Source organism: Phalacrocorax carbo, chromosome 14 (genome assembly GCF_963921805.1).
Source record: "Phalacrocorax carbo chromosome 14, bPhaCar2.1, whole genome shotgun sequence".
NCBI lineage: Eukaryota > Metazoa > Chordata > Aves > Suliformes > Phalacrocoracidae > Phalacrocorax > Phalacrocorax carbo.
The window spans coordinates 3,620,622-3,636,769 of NC_087526.1; positions in this window are offsets into that span (position 1 = coordinate 3,620,622).

A 16,148-nucleotide genomic window follows, 5' to 3' on the forward strand; every position below is an offset into this window, starting at 1 on the left:
TGTCCTTCCCAGTTTTGCAAGAATTAGCACCTAAGTAGAGGAAGGAATCCTTATTAACGCTCCCATTGAGGAATAAGGGAGAATTTAGCAATTATTCATTGCGTTCGACAACAGCAAGCGATTCGGCCGATTTGCACATTGCTCTGATATTCCTTGGCGAAAGCACTGCTTTATTCAGCCACCAAATAAAAAAAAAAAGTCAGAGGATGGCTAGGGGAAAGATGCCAAGGCATGCCTGGGTCGTCCCCAGAGAATGAGAGATGCGGCGTGTTCTTGGTGGGGGGCAGAGTCTGGAAGGATGGAGGGGGCTGAGGCGCTGCAGCGTGATGCCCTGGAGGACAGCTGGGGTTATTCCAGTAGGGAGGCGTAAGAGATGTAACACAAATCCATAAAGAATCCAGCTTCATTAGTTCCACTTTTCAGGGAATAATTTGTCTGGAAAATATTGAGGTCTTAATTTTGGTATTTTGGGTACATTTACACGCTGATTTAACCCTTCTACAGATCTGCGTATGGGTTGTAGACGGTGTACCTCCTTGCTGTTACACAGCAGGAATCTGCTGTTATTTGACCTGAAAAGATCATTATACTAGCTTTATTTGATGTGCATTTAATAAAGTTGTAGCTGTTGTGACTATAACTCATGGCTGCCGTGTCATTCTGCAGTGGTGTAACCAGCGCTTCGGCATTCCAGTAACATCAGTTCAAAGGGAGGTATGAGGGACTCAAATGTATGCCAGAGCATTGAGACTTTTATTACTCCTCTCCTCCCGCGCTCCGCTGTTAGGAAGATACATTCTCTAGCTGGAGAACCGAGAAGTACAAAGCATCCTTAGACCTTGTAGTGCAAAATGTAAAAAGTGATGTTATCTGCAGAAAGTGGACTTTTAGATTCTATCAGCGCCCGTTTAGCATAAAGCATTTCCTATGGTAATGCCTCTCACTTTCCCAGACTTTTACGGGCTCCAAGTGGCACACAGGCTGCAGACCTCTTTGTAATGTTAATGAATCATCTTAATGGACTGTTTTAGCAGAAACATTCATCACCTTTTGTACCACAATGATTTTTTTTGTTATACTTAAATGGTTAAGTAGGCAATAAATGCCTATCAGACCAACCACTACGGTCTAGTAATCCACCGCGCTATAAATCACCAGTGGATTATTATTGTCCTGTTTAATTAACACTCTTAAGGGATTCTATCGCTGGACAGACTTTCACCTTGCGCTAAGCAGGCATTACCATTTCAAATAAGAAAAAGCGTGTTTATGTGAAAAGTGTTAATCGGCGTGACCTGGAACTGGTAGTGGTGGGTCGGATGAAATATGTGCATGTGGGTCCCTGGGTGGTGGGTCCTTACACCAGTTTGCGCTGGAAGCTAAAATCAGACCTGTGGAACACTTCTATCAGTCATAGCGACCGAGAGGTTCAGTATCATTTGTCTTAAAGTTATTTGCCTCTATTTGGTTGTAAACAGCAGCTTTTGAAGATTCGAATTCCGGGCGTTAGGAAGGTGATGTTTCTCCTGAGCGTACATTTTGTGTGTAATATGGGTTGCTTTGTGGTCTGACGCAGCCTGAAGTGTTTGCAGGGGACTGGATCAAATCCTTTTTCTGCAACAAAAGATGAGAGGGGAAGCCTGATCCGGTTGCTCCTCTGTGAACTCTTTTCAGACTTTCACAGCCAGAAAGCGTAAGCTAAGCAGCAAGAGTTCCTGGGAAAGGCAGGGGGGGCCGACGGCTTATATGCTCCTTGCAGAACAATCCCTGCAGTTCTTTTGCAGACAAAATTCCCACAGTGGGACACAAGCTCGATACAGCATCACTCTCTATATGCAAGCATTTTTGTACCTAGTAAAGCTCAATGCTGGTTTTCTCCTCTTGGCAGAATATAAAGATGGCAGCTTTTTTTCCTCCTGCAATACAATTTAATGCATTTGCTAGCAATTTCCTCACCTTTTGTCAGGAGAGAAAGACATTTGAAAAAGGCTCTTGTTAAGGCAGCGTTTCCCATCCATGAAATCTTATCCTGCTTTCTTTGATTTTGTTACATTCGTAATACTAGTAGCCCACTTACCAACCCCACGTTCTGCGGATGCCAACACCAACAGCGGTTATGTGAGATAACAGAGTGCGCCATTTCCATTTTACAGACGGAGCAGCTAACACATAAAAGTCCAGAGATTTTCTGAGGTCTTTAAGAGTCACAACTAGTAGCATCGCTCCAGAGACCCTGGTTCTTGTCTGCACACAAACCTGGTATGCACATCCCTTTCCTCTTGGCATTTGTGTTAAATTATTTCCTAGTATGGACTTCTGCAAATTAACGAACAAATAAAACTGCTGAGTGGAACGCAAACACACTAAATCTTTTTAATTAAGGGACTGAATCTCTTAGCATAAATTCATTTCCTGAAACAAAACTCCAGTTATGTAAGATTAATTCTTTCCTCTGAGATTGCTTGGATTTATTGACTAACAAAATCTTCTGTTGCATAAATGGAAATGTGCTGTTTAGTGTAGCCTGCTGATCAGAGGCAAACCCATTGCGCTAGCATTTTCACCGGGTATCTGTGTTTCAGTTGTACACTGATCTGCCAGGTTTTACTCTATTTTGCAACTGAAAAGGTGTGAAATGGTTCACTACTGAACATGTGGGCAATAGCACAAACAGTACAGGAGTTTGAACAAGATGAGAAATTAAACTAAGCTCATAAAGAGCATGTTGTTACTGCATGAAGAACTGCAGGGGCAGAAAATAAGCACATCTTATGTGCGGGGCAGTGTTGTGAGGAGGTATGTGTGCCTTGGTCATACAATAGTTTTTTCAAATCATTTAACAGAGATGCACAAAACCCACACAGTTTCAAGTATAGGCATGTCCTGGGAAGAATCTCCTTCATTCCCTCTAGACACACCCTGCTAATTAAATCCATCATGCCTAGCAGAAAGCCCCAGGGTTCAATCTTTTCTAGAGCACTGATACTATCCAACATTTTAGCTCATACAGTGGGCAGCCAAGATTTCATGTCTATGCATATAGTAGGATTCCCAGCCAATATTTCTTACAGTCTCCTCCTCTCCATCCCAATCTGGATATATAATGGTTTGGGTTTGGTTTGTTGGTTTGGGGTTTTTTTTGTGTTGGTTTTTTTTTTTGGGGGGGGTGGTAGGTAAAACTTCAGTGTTCCTTTCAGGTTACTTTCTTATACTCTAATGCAATAACCTGTATAAGGGTGGCAAGTTAAAGTCTAATAAAACCAGGAATCTGTGCTCCATGTAGCTAGCCGGCCATGAGAAACTGCAGCAAGGGTGGATATTGAATGACTCCGATAGTCCAGCCGGGTTTTATCAGCCCAGGTCATCAACCTGTGGGCTGCCCAAACCTGTTCCACTGCTTCCCCATTGATTAAATATCTGGAGACATTTACATGTATATCAAATTCTCCATAATCTATTTTATCTTAATCACACTCAAGTTCTTTTTCAAGCTAGGGCAAAAAGGTTCCCTCCATTGGTGAGAAAAGGTGATATATCTCCTTAATGTACTCCTGTACACTGAATTTCCTTGGAGCCAAACTATAATCTCAGATTACCATGGACTGAAATCAGTGGGACTGTAGGGAGTATAAGGGAGGTAAAACCTGCCTTTGAATGCCCAAATGTTAAGGAATTTAAAACCTGATTTTTTCTCATTTGATTGCAGAGCTGACATGTACGGGGGGAAGAAGGAATAGAGGGAGTGTGTAGCTTCCAGCCAAGTTCCGATGGCCAAAATTCCTTCTGAATCCCGATACTTGTATCATCCTAAACAAGACAGAAGGTCTTGCCTGGAATTGTCACCCCGTTCCTGGCATTTAGGGATTTCCACTCTCTTTCCTGTGTGTTTGTTCCCAGACTATTTTCCTGCTCTTACCCTCTGCCCCAGGTATCATCCTGCAAACACCCTGAGCACTGTGTTCCCTTCTCCTCGGTTCAGGCTCCTAAGTGGTTCTGTCTTTGCTTTTTCTCATTCTCCTCTGTGCCTCTTTTCTTTTCCTTTTTTTTTTCTTTTTTTGTCCGTGACAATAGGAGTTGGGGGAAGCATTGTGGGAATATGTGAAAAAACGAAAAAGCACCCCAACTGAGCGGCATGGGAAAGGTAGACACAGGCTGATTGTTCACCGCCTTGTTCAACACCACGGTAAGGGGCCCCATAACTGAATAGCAGGTGGCAAGTGCCGGGGGACGCATCTTCGGCAGTGGGTAGGTAATCTGTGGAAGTCCCTATCACAGGACATTTTGTGTGTTAAAAAAGTGCGTGTGCAAATCCATAGAAGAAAAATGCAATGAATACAAAGACACCACCTCTGCTTCCAGAAGTCCTTGAGTCATAAACAGGAGACCGCGAGAGTATGCTGGGAAAGCATCACTAGACGCTTTACCTACACTCTTCTCTCCATGTCCAGCATTGCTTTCTGTCAGAAGCAGAGAATTAAGTAGGTGGACTTTGGATTAACAAGTATAATATGTCTTATGCTTTTTATTAAGACTAGAAGGCAGGAGGCAATTTAGCCCTTAGTTGTCAAACAGGACTACAAAGTGTTGTGGTGTCTGCTCTCCTCCTACTTTTCCATCTCTCAGACCAAGCATGGTAGATGTTTCTTATATTTTGTTGCCAGCTGCTTTAAAAAGTTCATACAAAAGCTTCTCTCATTGAGAAAATTTATGTGGCGATTCATGAGTCCTTTCAGCAGTATGTTGAAGCACAGAGACATTATTAAACCAGATTCGAACTGATGAATTCAGTATAATGGGGGTGAACTCTCAGGGATGACTTGCAAAAAAAAAAAAGATAGTTTCGAACACTAGTTTATCTGATAAAGCGTAAGTCAATGACTGGAGGTGTAAAAATGTTATCTTTAGCATTGCAAAACTTCCTTAGAGACAGAAATCAAATGGCCAGAAAGCCTGGTTTTGCCTGTTGGTGAGTCCCTGCCTCAGGTTTTAACATTGTAGAGATAATTGTGTCACCCACGTTGTAAACATTTTATGTTTCTTGAATAGAGAGTCTGTACTGAAAATATCAACCGCTGGTCTGTGGAAACTGAAAAGATGCAAAGGAAAGGAAACCAATTTTCTCACTGGGAACTGAAAAGCTGGGTGGTTGGAATTGGGTTTGGGAAGTGCTAAAATTAGTATAAGCTGTCTGGAAAGTGCTAGTAGATGAAAACTCCTAAGGGAAAGGTGAAAACTTGGTGTCACAAAGTACCTTAAAGAGAATATCTGCAGTTTAAATGCTCGGAATTAACCCCTTTACTCTAGCACACGTGTTCCAATGTGGTGTTCTAAAAAGATGATTAGATAAACATCACAGCTGATGTAATAAATACCTGAAAGCGACTGTAATAAATACAAGAAATAACCTGTCTCGATTATTCAAGGAACTGCTACTCGCTGATTAGCATGCTCACATTGTTTGGGCCAATGGATTTTTGCAGTTTCCTTTCAAAAGTTTTTCTTTTCTTTCCAACTTTTTTTCTTTATCCCAATAGATGAAGTGATGCAATGGTGCCCACACAATTCAAGGAATTCATTACCGAAAGCTAGTGTTTGATTCAAGGAGATGAGAGTCAATATTACATTGCAAGTTAAGCATTCTGGTTTTCGCTTGTACAAAAAGAGCTCATTCCTCACCAAAAGATGGCATTCTGTCAACTAATAATTGCATACAAAGAATTTGAAACAAAAACGCAGCATAGGGGTAAATTATGTATGTAATGTACATGTGTAATAAAACATGTGTAATAGGGTAACGTGTAATATCGAAGCTAAGAGGTGTCTGAAACAGTAAGACCCCAGAGGGTGGCAGTTTTTTATTTTATAGTAGGTTCTTCGATTGTAGTCATACTGGGGTGTTGGTTTAGTAGTTGTTGAGGCAATTTTTGGTTTTGTTTTTCAAAGAATGCCTGAAAAATGAGTAACGTTTTTTCCCGATTTTCAACCTCCCACGCTGCCATTTATGGCCGTTGCTCCTTGTTCTGGCGTATGACACTACTTACCAAGGACTTGGCTGTCCTTTCTGTAACTACCATTCGGGCAGAGATCAGCCCTCGGCCTCTTTTCCGCCAGGATAAGCAAGCCCAGCACCTTCAGTCTCTCCATTTAGGCATGTGCTCTTGGCCCTGAGCACCTCAGTAACACTCTGCTGAACCTCCTTTAGCTTCTCCACGCTGCTCTGGAAGTGGGGGAGCCAAACCTGGGCACAGTATAACCAGCCCCATCTACTTGGCTATGTCTGACTTCACTCCAGAGTCCCCGCATTGCTCCACCACCGCTGACCACCCTTTTCCTTGCCAAAGTGTGCTGGTACACGCGGAAGTCTGGGAGCACGTTGTGCCTGTGCAAATCAGTGCAAGAACAGGTTTAAGAACGTCAGCCTTTTGCTCATTGTCATATTTAGGTCACCTTCCCCAACCATTAGCAACACCATATTTTTCCATTATGCTTGGCTTTAGAGAAGTTGACTTCTGTGCAGGATACTCCAGTGACGGAACCGCCATCTCCTATTACCACAGACAGGGGCATGACTAGAAAAAAGGAGCGTTTGAGAGGTTTTTCTGTGGCCAAATAACTTCTGCATCGGTGCCCTGGGGACTGTAAATAGCTGGTACAAATCAATGCAAATACATTGTTACTAATCTTGCCGGTAAGGATATGAGAATGAATGGAGTACAAAGATGAACTTGACATGTCATTAGCACTGGTCTGCCTCATCGCATTTATAGACAAGGCTCTTACCTAGGAATTCAATTTGCAAAACTTACAGAACTGTTTTTTCCTTTCTAAATTTATGATAAAAATATGCTTTTGTGCTGCAGAGATACGCTTCTCAAATATCAAGTCCATTTTGGGATTCTACAATTCTGAAAACCTGAAAAGAGTTATTGATAATCATTTGTCGAACATTCAGCACGTCTGTCTGTTACAGTGTTTCGGCATGACTGACCTCAGTATATTGTTTAATATATTTATTACAAGTGTGTAATATAAAACACTGAAACAAATGTATCATTTCATAGTAAAAGTTTTCTCTCAGTTTAACTCTCCAGCAAAAGACTGGATGACCTATAACACAGAAAAAAAATCAAGGATGTGTTATTGTTACCCCATAAGAGTAGAAAAGAAGTATGAGTGAGAAGGATGATGATATATTCTGCAAGGACACATCTTGTGAAACAGGCAATATGTAGCTTATGGAATTAGAAGTTTTCCGCTAGGAGTGGAAATTGGTTTGAGTCTCTGTAAATATTGGCTTTTGCATCATGTAAATGATTGATTTTGGGTTTGGGTTTTTAAAAATTATTATTTTATTTTATTTTACTTTATTTTACTTTATTTTACTTTATTTTACTTTATTTTATTTTACTTTATTTTATTTTATTTTATTTTATTTTATTTTATTTTATTTTATTTTATTTTATTTTATTTTATTTTATTTTATTTTATTTTATTTTATTTTATTTTATTTTATTTTATTTTATTTTATTTTAATTCTATGTGATGAATGACTAAATCCATCTGATACGAGCGCAGTGACCCCTCTGGTTTGTGTTGTGTTGTTTTTCCCTCCGCACAAGGAGAACAAGTACAATATGAATGCGAGTTCCTGAGAGATGCACGCTGCTGAAACCAGGATATGACCACAGAGCGTTAGGAAAACCTTTCGGTCCCTCATCTTTCAGACCTCCATTCCCTGAGTTTCAATGCTATGCCTGTGTTTTTCAAAATACATTCCAACAGAAAAAAAGATATTTTCTTCCAGAATTCTGCCCGTTCGTTTAACTGATTTATCCTATTTTGGCCTGTCTTTGCCCTGTTTCTTCCAGTTCAGGCCTGGGAGATGTCTGGTTCGGCTTTCCAACTCCTATTTGTCATTTTCTTCCTACCAGCTGCTCTTTTGGTTCTTTCCAGTGCAAGAGTGACATGAAAGGGTTTAGGTAATAATCTTGTAATGGATTGCTGCACCAGAATGAAACCTCATTTCTGTTTTCCCAGGACTCCCTGGGAATCCTCTTGCCACAGCCGCCTTCTCCCCACAGAGATTATACAAAGTTGTTCTTGTGGCCGTTCATTCTGTCGGTATGAGTGGACAATGTGATTCCCATCAGTTTCCCAGGGGCAGAGCCACGATTCCCAGAAAACGAACCAGCAGCACAGCAGCACTTCTTAGAACTGTTAGAATTACTTCCAAATGCCAGAAGCGCCTATATTCCAGGAGCGTATCAGTAATCCCAGTACATATACAAAGCTGTAGCGATCTGGACCGTTCCAGACAACTGATGTGGTGTAATTGTATTCCTCCTATTAATTATTCCAATTATCATTTTATTGCTAATATGTTGTGTGAATCTGAGTATTTATTTCCCTGTGGCAACTATTTTTTTTGTTTGTTGGTTGGCAAAAATGGTTTTATATAAAGTTTTGCCTCTCTCTGCAGAATATATATGTGTATATATATGAATATTTAGACTGTAAATCTTTATAATCAGGAGTCTTTGAGAAACTATAGAAAGACAAAAATATTTTAAAAGTACCCAAGAGGCAACATTTTGTTTTTCTTACTACTCTCATTATATGTCACGATATAACCTGTTTGGTGAATCCAATTTTCTGGAAGTAAATCTATATTTCAGCAAATGTAGTCTCTATGGGATAAGCGTGTTCTACAGGAATTAACTAATTTTAATGGAATAATTCTTTAAACTATTTTAAGTCAAAAATGAAGGTTTTGATATATTGGCCATCAAAATATGGCTGAAATACCTAGAGAATCAGTTTACTTACCGCTTAAAGGAACAGTTCTTCCTGCTTGTATCTTTAAGACAGAAGAGCCAATATAGTGTAAGAGCAGCTGTTCAGCAACACCTATTATTTGCTTACATTACGTCACTAATATGAGGCGCCCCGTCGTTAAAATGAGCGTTAGGAATTGGCTCTCCGGATTCGCTTTTTAGCATTCTGTAATTTTGCTGAGGATATGATCTCATCCAGCTCTCCACACCAAATAAGAATCTGGATTGGTTGATGAGCATGTTAGTTTTCCTTCTGATGAAGTATCAAACTTTACTAAGTGGCCAAAAGAAAACCTTCAGCTTAATTTAGAGAGAAAGCTTTAAATATTGTTTTCTTAGAACTAATGGATGGACAATAGTATCTTCAGCAATGCCATTTCTACACCAGTTATTTTTTATTTCTTCTCCTTGACATGGTAGGGTCCCAATCTTGCATTCCTGGCACTCAAAACTCCTAGTGAGTGGATCCAAACGTGGCTGCCTTCCAGCACAATGCATGAGAGACCCTTTAATGTTACAGAGTAGAGGGCATGCAGAAAAATATTGAAATAATAAATTAACACTACATCAGATCATTAGAAAGGAACTCTCTCTGGTGACAGGTGCTAGAGCCACCAGTCGTCCACCTGTGCCTAAGACACAAACGGGAATTCTTAACCTCAAAGAGGTACTGCGGACAGCAAGTGGCTATTTATTGTTTATTAAAATTAATGAGCTGACAGCAAAGAGCTTGGCTTTTGCAGAGGCTTGGAACTGTTGTCTATTTCTTTCTAGCAACGTGTATGATGTTATCAGGAGGCTGATGAGTGAGATGTGAGATCCGTCAATCAGAGACTACAGCAAATAATTCCATTAATACTTTTGCACTGACTTAATTAGGTATGGGGTTTTTAAAAATTGATTTCATTAAGGCAATGCAACATCCTGTAATGGACATTGCCTTGCAGATCTAGAGATGGTCTTAGCATGTAAGTAATCAGAGTAAATAATTATATCATATTAGTAAATTCAGTAAAGGATCTTAATCAATTGCATCAGGATCTGATTGAAAGTTCCCTGTCTACTTTGCCATCTTGCCATATGTTATATATCAGAAAAAAGTATTCTTCCTTAAAAAAAACCCAGCTTTTTCCTTACCATACCTATGCATGGACACTGCACATTTATCTGTGTGGGAAAAGTGACCGCAATAGCTGTTTCTGAATCAACTGTCCATAACAGCTCCCTGTGTGGATATTGTAGTCTGGAAAAGTCACGGGTCAGACAGTAAGTTGTTGCAGAATAGCTTATTCTGCAATAGCAATTCCGATCAGTTTTCCAGGGTAGAAAAGCCCTGAGTTCCAGCTCCAAACTCCTGTTTGTGCCAGAAGATTCTGTCTTTAGAGAATAGTATAAATTTGTTCTATTTAATTCTTTAAGGCCCAAATTCAGCACTGAACTCCCTCTGGGATCAATACATGAGATCAGCCAGGGAGAGCTTTATATTGTAGAAGTCTGTATTTATGTGCACAGACTCCATAGTTTTATTAACCAAACATTTACTTCTTGTAGCTGTGAGCTGTATACATTTTTGGCTGTGGGACATCCTTGTGATTCCTCTGGTCCAGTACCCTCGAGAGGCCAGTCCTAAACCGGAGGACAGAAGGTTGCCTGGAACAAGATCTATCAAGCCAGACTCAAGGCGGTTGGTAGCTTTTGTCGCCAACAGCAGCGAAACAAGGCAAAACAGAGCAAAATGCCATACCGTGCCCCATGCCCAAATACAGAAGATGGTTTACAGCAAGCAGTGACATCCAGCTGACACACTTGAGTTGGCTCCGAGTACAGAGAAAAGGGTGGTCTATAAATATACAGAAAGACTTTGCAAAATGTTTGCATGGACTAAAAATGTGTCCTGGAGAGACAGTGCAGAGAAGTCTTCCCTGAAGGCCAGTTAACAATCTCACCGGATCCAGAACTACTTATACAGCAACTCGGTAAGACACGTTTTGGGCTAGATTCATGTTTATATTGGAATCAGGGTTTTTCTCTTCTCCTCCAGTAAAAAAAAAACCCAGCAAACCAAGATAAGCCATCTATGCGGGTTTTGTATTTGATACGCTTTTTACTGAGCCTTAGGACCCTCAAAAGCAAAGGTTGCCACTTATCCAAAATTAGATCACGGTGCCCCTGGCATTTTTGTGGTGTGGACCAATTAACATTAGTAGCTTAATTAAAATCACCAAATGCATTTTCAAGGATGACATAAAGTTGATTTGAATCTAGCCTTCCTATATGGAAGTAGAAGTCTGTTAATCAACTGCCCCACCCTTTTTGTTATTTATATGGCCCACAGTACTTGGTGTCAGAACAGCCTCCTACGTCACCCGCTTACTTCACTCTCCCCAGGCATTATTAAATAGTTAATAACAAAGGTCTAAAGTCCATCCTGAGTTTTACCTGTTGGCATAAATCTGGGGCCATGACAGCACTGGTGTAGCATTCATATAAATGAAGGAACAGATTTTGGCTCCAGTATTTTTAATGTACGGCAGCTGGCATTTTTGGGTTTAAAGAGCAAAATCACACCTGAGTTTTCATGCTTTCTAGGATTTTGCCAACAAAAGGAAAACAGAAAATAAACAAGTCGTTTTACCATTTGAAAGCCAGAAGAAATGGCACAGCTGTTTCCACGACTGCTATGTTCAAGATGTCAAATGAACATGGAAGAGAAGACGTTCTTGCTTTCCAGTTACGTTTTAGCACAAATGTCTTCCATTTGTTTGTTTCAACGTATTTTCCCTTTAACACATTTTTTTAATCAGAATTTTTCCTAATAACAGGTTTGTTCAATGTTCAGTTAAAACCAGATTTGGATTTTTACAAGTATATAGAAGTTTGCAAACCAATTCATCAGATGCTATTACTGCTTCTGTGGTATGACATGTAGCTACCTGAGAACTCGCCACTGGTGACGAGTGGGTTTGTCAGATTTTTACCATATGGACAGTAAGAGCAGCAGATTTCTGGGTGGTGCCAGAGAGAGTGGAGGGAATTGGCTGTAACTCACCCATAGTCCCCTAGCCTTATTATTTATTTAGCTGCTATAGAAGCACTTCAGTCCAGATTTTAATTTGTTTCCCATTCCTAGCAATGAAAAATGGGGTAACAGGTAAATGAGAGGTGTTTGTCCCTTAGAAATAGATGGGCATTTGGTACAGAGAGTGGCACCATGTATTTGCCTGATCTCTTTAATTATTCAGCTGTCATGGGATTTTGATATAGAAGGCAGCAGAGAAAGAGTTTAACATTTTGTCCATAATATAGATAATCATATTTATTATGTGTATGTGAAAGACCTGTAGGTTCTCACAGCAAGGCAATCTCTTTGTTCTATTCTCAGCAGTCACTTACACTCAGTGCAGAAAGACATGGACCTGTTGGAGCAGGTCCAGAGGAGGGCCACGAAGATGATGAGGGTCTGGAGCCCCTCTGCTGTGAGGGCAGGCTGAAATAGTTGGGATTGTTCAGCCTGGAGGAGAGAAGGCTCTGGGGAGACCTTATTGCAGCCTTTCAATACTTAAAGGGGGCTTGTAAGAAAGATGGGGACAAACTTTTCAGCAGTGCCTGTCGGGACAGGACAAGGGGTGATGGTTGTAAACTGAAAGAGGTAGATTTACAGTACATATGAGGAAGACATTTTTTACAGTGAGGGTGGTAAAACACTGGCTCAGGTTGCCCACAGAGGTGGTCGATGCCCCATCCCTGGAAACAGTCAAGGTCAGGCTGGACGGGGCTCTGAGCAGCCTGATCTAGTTGACGATGTCCCTGCTCACTGCAGGGGGTTGGACTGGGTGGGCTCTAAAGGCCCCTTCCAACCCAAACCGTTCTGTGATTCTATGATACATGGAGGCTTGGATTTTTCAAAATATTTTCTCTATATTCCTCCACAAAATGCTCTTAAAACAATAATATAATTTCTTACTTTTTGATAGAGCTGCTACAATTGATTTTTCTTCTTTTTTTTTTTTTTTTTCAGGCAGGATATGTGCCTACACCTGCAGCTCCTGTTTTACAACTGCGGCAAGTATGAGAAGTTGATACGGTAACTGGGGCTACACAGGAAGAATTGGGCTGAAGGAGTGTCCTGTCTTAGTGTGAGAGGAGAGAGGACCTCAGGCTAGGAATGAGATAGTACTCATTCTGAGTACTATCTGATAGTACTGGGCAAGCTCAAACTTCTCAGCACATAAAAATTATGTCTTCAAATGTTCAGTTGTATAATGCTGCCTGTTTGCAGCTTCAATGTTGTCAAGGAACCAGAGTGCACGTGGCATTTATGCTAAATTGGGAGAAAGAATTCTTTTATTTAATTTACTTTGTGTTTCTTTGTCTCAAATACCCATCTCGCCCTGCCACCCAAATTACATCACTGCCCCTAAAAGCATTAGAAAATGTTGGAACTGAAAATCCATGTGACAGAGGTTAGATGAAAGTTACTTTTCCTTTTAAGTAAGGCCTGTTAGACTTTATTTCTGGCTGAAAGATAAAACACAAAAAGAAGGGATGGTAACAAAAAACGACTTCCTCTTATGGTGATTTGGCTCACCGCAGAATAAATATTTTACAGGTGTCTCTCACTCCGGAGCTAGGTAAACTGAAAACATGTATTAGTTCTGGGGTGGTTTTAACCAGCCGTGTTAGCTGGAAGGAGGTACCCCATCTGAGGTCGTTGGCTGTTAGCAGTGAGTGACTTTGCATCTCCTGTTTCTCTGGGCTTTGCTCATTAGAGAAAGATCAGCAGCTTTTCATGTAACCGGCAGGTGACAGATCTGGCTCCTGTTTCGTCCTGACTTACTCACAGTAAAATCTGTTGGCTCGCAAAATGTCTGTCCTTCCAAGGATTGCCGGATCACAACAAAGGAAGCCGGAAAGAAATTGAAGCTTGCTGGAGCACAACAGCCGTGTTCCCAAGAAGCTCATAAATGGCTGGTGGAGATTTTTTTTCCTGTTCTTACTGTAGTTTTTGAGCCTTCATCTATCTCCTTAACACTCCTACCTGGCCCAAATACTTCCACTTGTACTGAATCACTACCTTTTGCAGACATCTCCCCTTTTTTTTAGGCTTGAGCGAAAGACTGGATTTCGCATGGTATTTGACATTAATTGAAGATAAGCATAGGAGGTCCACTGGTGTGCCTACCAGCCTATTAAAAGAATTGAGGACAGACCATTTGGAAAGAAATACTGACCACAGCAATCATGAAAACTTAATGTAGGAGACTGACTACACGTGAAAAGAGGAACAATCTTTTCATAAGGTTTTCAGTGAAGAAAAGGAAAAAGCATGCATATGCTTTTGCATGTTTTATATATTATTTATTCCACTGATGCAGTTATTTATATATGAGAAATCAGTAACAAGCAACTTAAAATCTTGGGACTAAGCTAAATGCACGTTTTTGTTCCGTATGGGTGTTTCGTTGTGTGGTATGTAGAGATAGCAACAGTTTTTGATCCAGACAGGTTCTTCTTCAGCGGTTACAGACAGACTTTGAAACTGGCATCAGACAGCTCATACAGACTGTTTCATAGCAAAACTTCCTCCAAAAGTATACTGATAAGAGCATATGTTTATAACAGGAGGCAATCTTAAGGGAACTTTTTGGTGACAGGCTATCTTTTAAAGCAAACAAATCTCAAAGTGTTTCATTACCTATCATACTGGTTTTATCAAGGATTAGTGAAATTAGTGTTAAATTTAAGAGCTTCAAAGTAGGAATCTTCTTTTCTCTGCCATCTGTGGTGCCCTCTACTGCACAGCTTTGTAGAAGCAAGACAAACACTGAGATAACTGCATCAGTTACACAGCTTTTTTCACATTTTTATTTCCAACTTAACATTTAATAATGATTCCTTATCTGTTTTCCTAATAATTTTCTTTCTTATATAAAAAAATGCAGTCAGTATTTGCAATTGAAATGCCTTTTCTTTTTTATTGCGAGCAGAGTTTAAAAAAGGGGAAATAAATACAGAAGGACAGAGGGCTTTAGGAAATGAACCTGCTAGTTCTTTTATTGATTGTAGTTCAGTTACTGGTCATATTCTGGATATTAATTTATGTGGTTATATATGCACGTATCTGGATTTACATACGTGTGTGCAATATTCAGGTTGAAGCACGGAAATTTTTGTTGTTGTTGCTTGGTTTTCGATCTCTGTTTTGTTAACTCAGGTATAAGCATAGAGTATTTTGGTTGTGCTTTTTTATGGTTGCTGTTTGCTGCTATGAAGAAGAGAGCAGTCATTAAATTAGCCTCTCACAAGTTGATGTATATAGTTTTGTTTGCAATCTGTTGCTAGGGGCATGATATAATTTTGTCAGTTCCATATCAAACAAAAATCTGTTAATTTTGATGTTGAATTGTTGGAAGGAGCTACAGAGATTTTACATAAATATTTCCGGAGTGATCTCAAGGTACCCAAAGGCCAAAGACTTCAGATGAAAGATCTGAAAATTTCAATTTATTAATTCCCCTTTCCTTTGCTCCCCCTCTTTTATTGAAGCACCTTGTGTTTATATCATCATAGCCTGAGGTTTTCCTTGAATAAATCAATGTATGAATTTTTTAATTACCCACCCAAGCTGGATTTGGACTGCTTACTCTTACGAGTACCGAAGAAGAAAGGTTCAGGGGTAGCAGCTAATGGAACAGCAGGAGAAACCAGCTGCCTCCGACATTGTAAGCGCTATGTCATCTAATTTGCTAACAAGTCTGAGCATCGCATTTGAAATGCTGTTGGCAGCGAGCTAGATACAGCACAGCTTCCAATACTACTGACTGCTGTGCGTAAAAGTGATGTTATCAACAGCGGGCTTTAAAAAAATTTCTCTAGAAAGGACAAGCCTTTAAGATATTTATCTCCTAAGTAACTGCTAACACTCTCAGAACGACCACTATCAGGCAGTCAATTACTAGGAGGTAGTTAGGAGTTGAAAATACACTTTGGCATATATCATAAGTGCAAAGGTAAGAGTGGTTTAAATTCCCAGGATTTGCTTTTTTTTTTTTTTTTACCGTGGAGCTGCCAGTGAAGGAGCCCTGATCTCTGTACTCAAACCCACTGAAGAAACCGAGCATGCGGCTCCTCCCGGGAGTACCCGGGGCTGCAGCGCGGCCGTTCTGGCAGTGAACGGGAACGGGCCGCGCACTGGTGCGCTCTCCAGGCCTTCACGAGCTCTCCCAGAAGTACCGCGTTTTCTTTTTAAAATGACAAAGAGTTTAAACTTTCTGACGTGAAAGAGAAGACTGGAATGTTTGTAGGAAAAGGTGA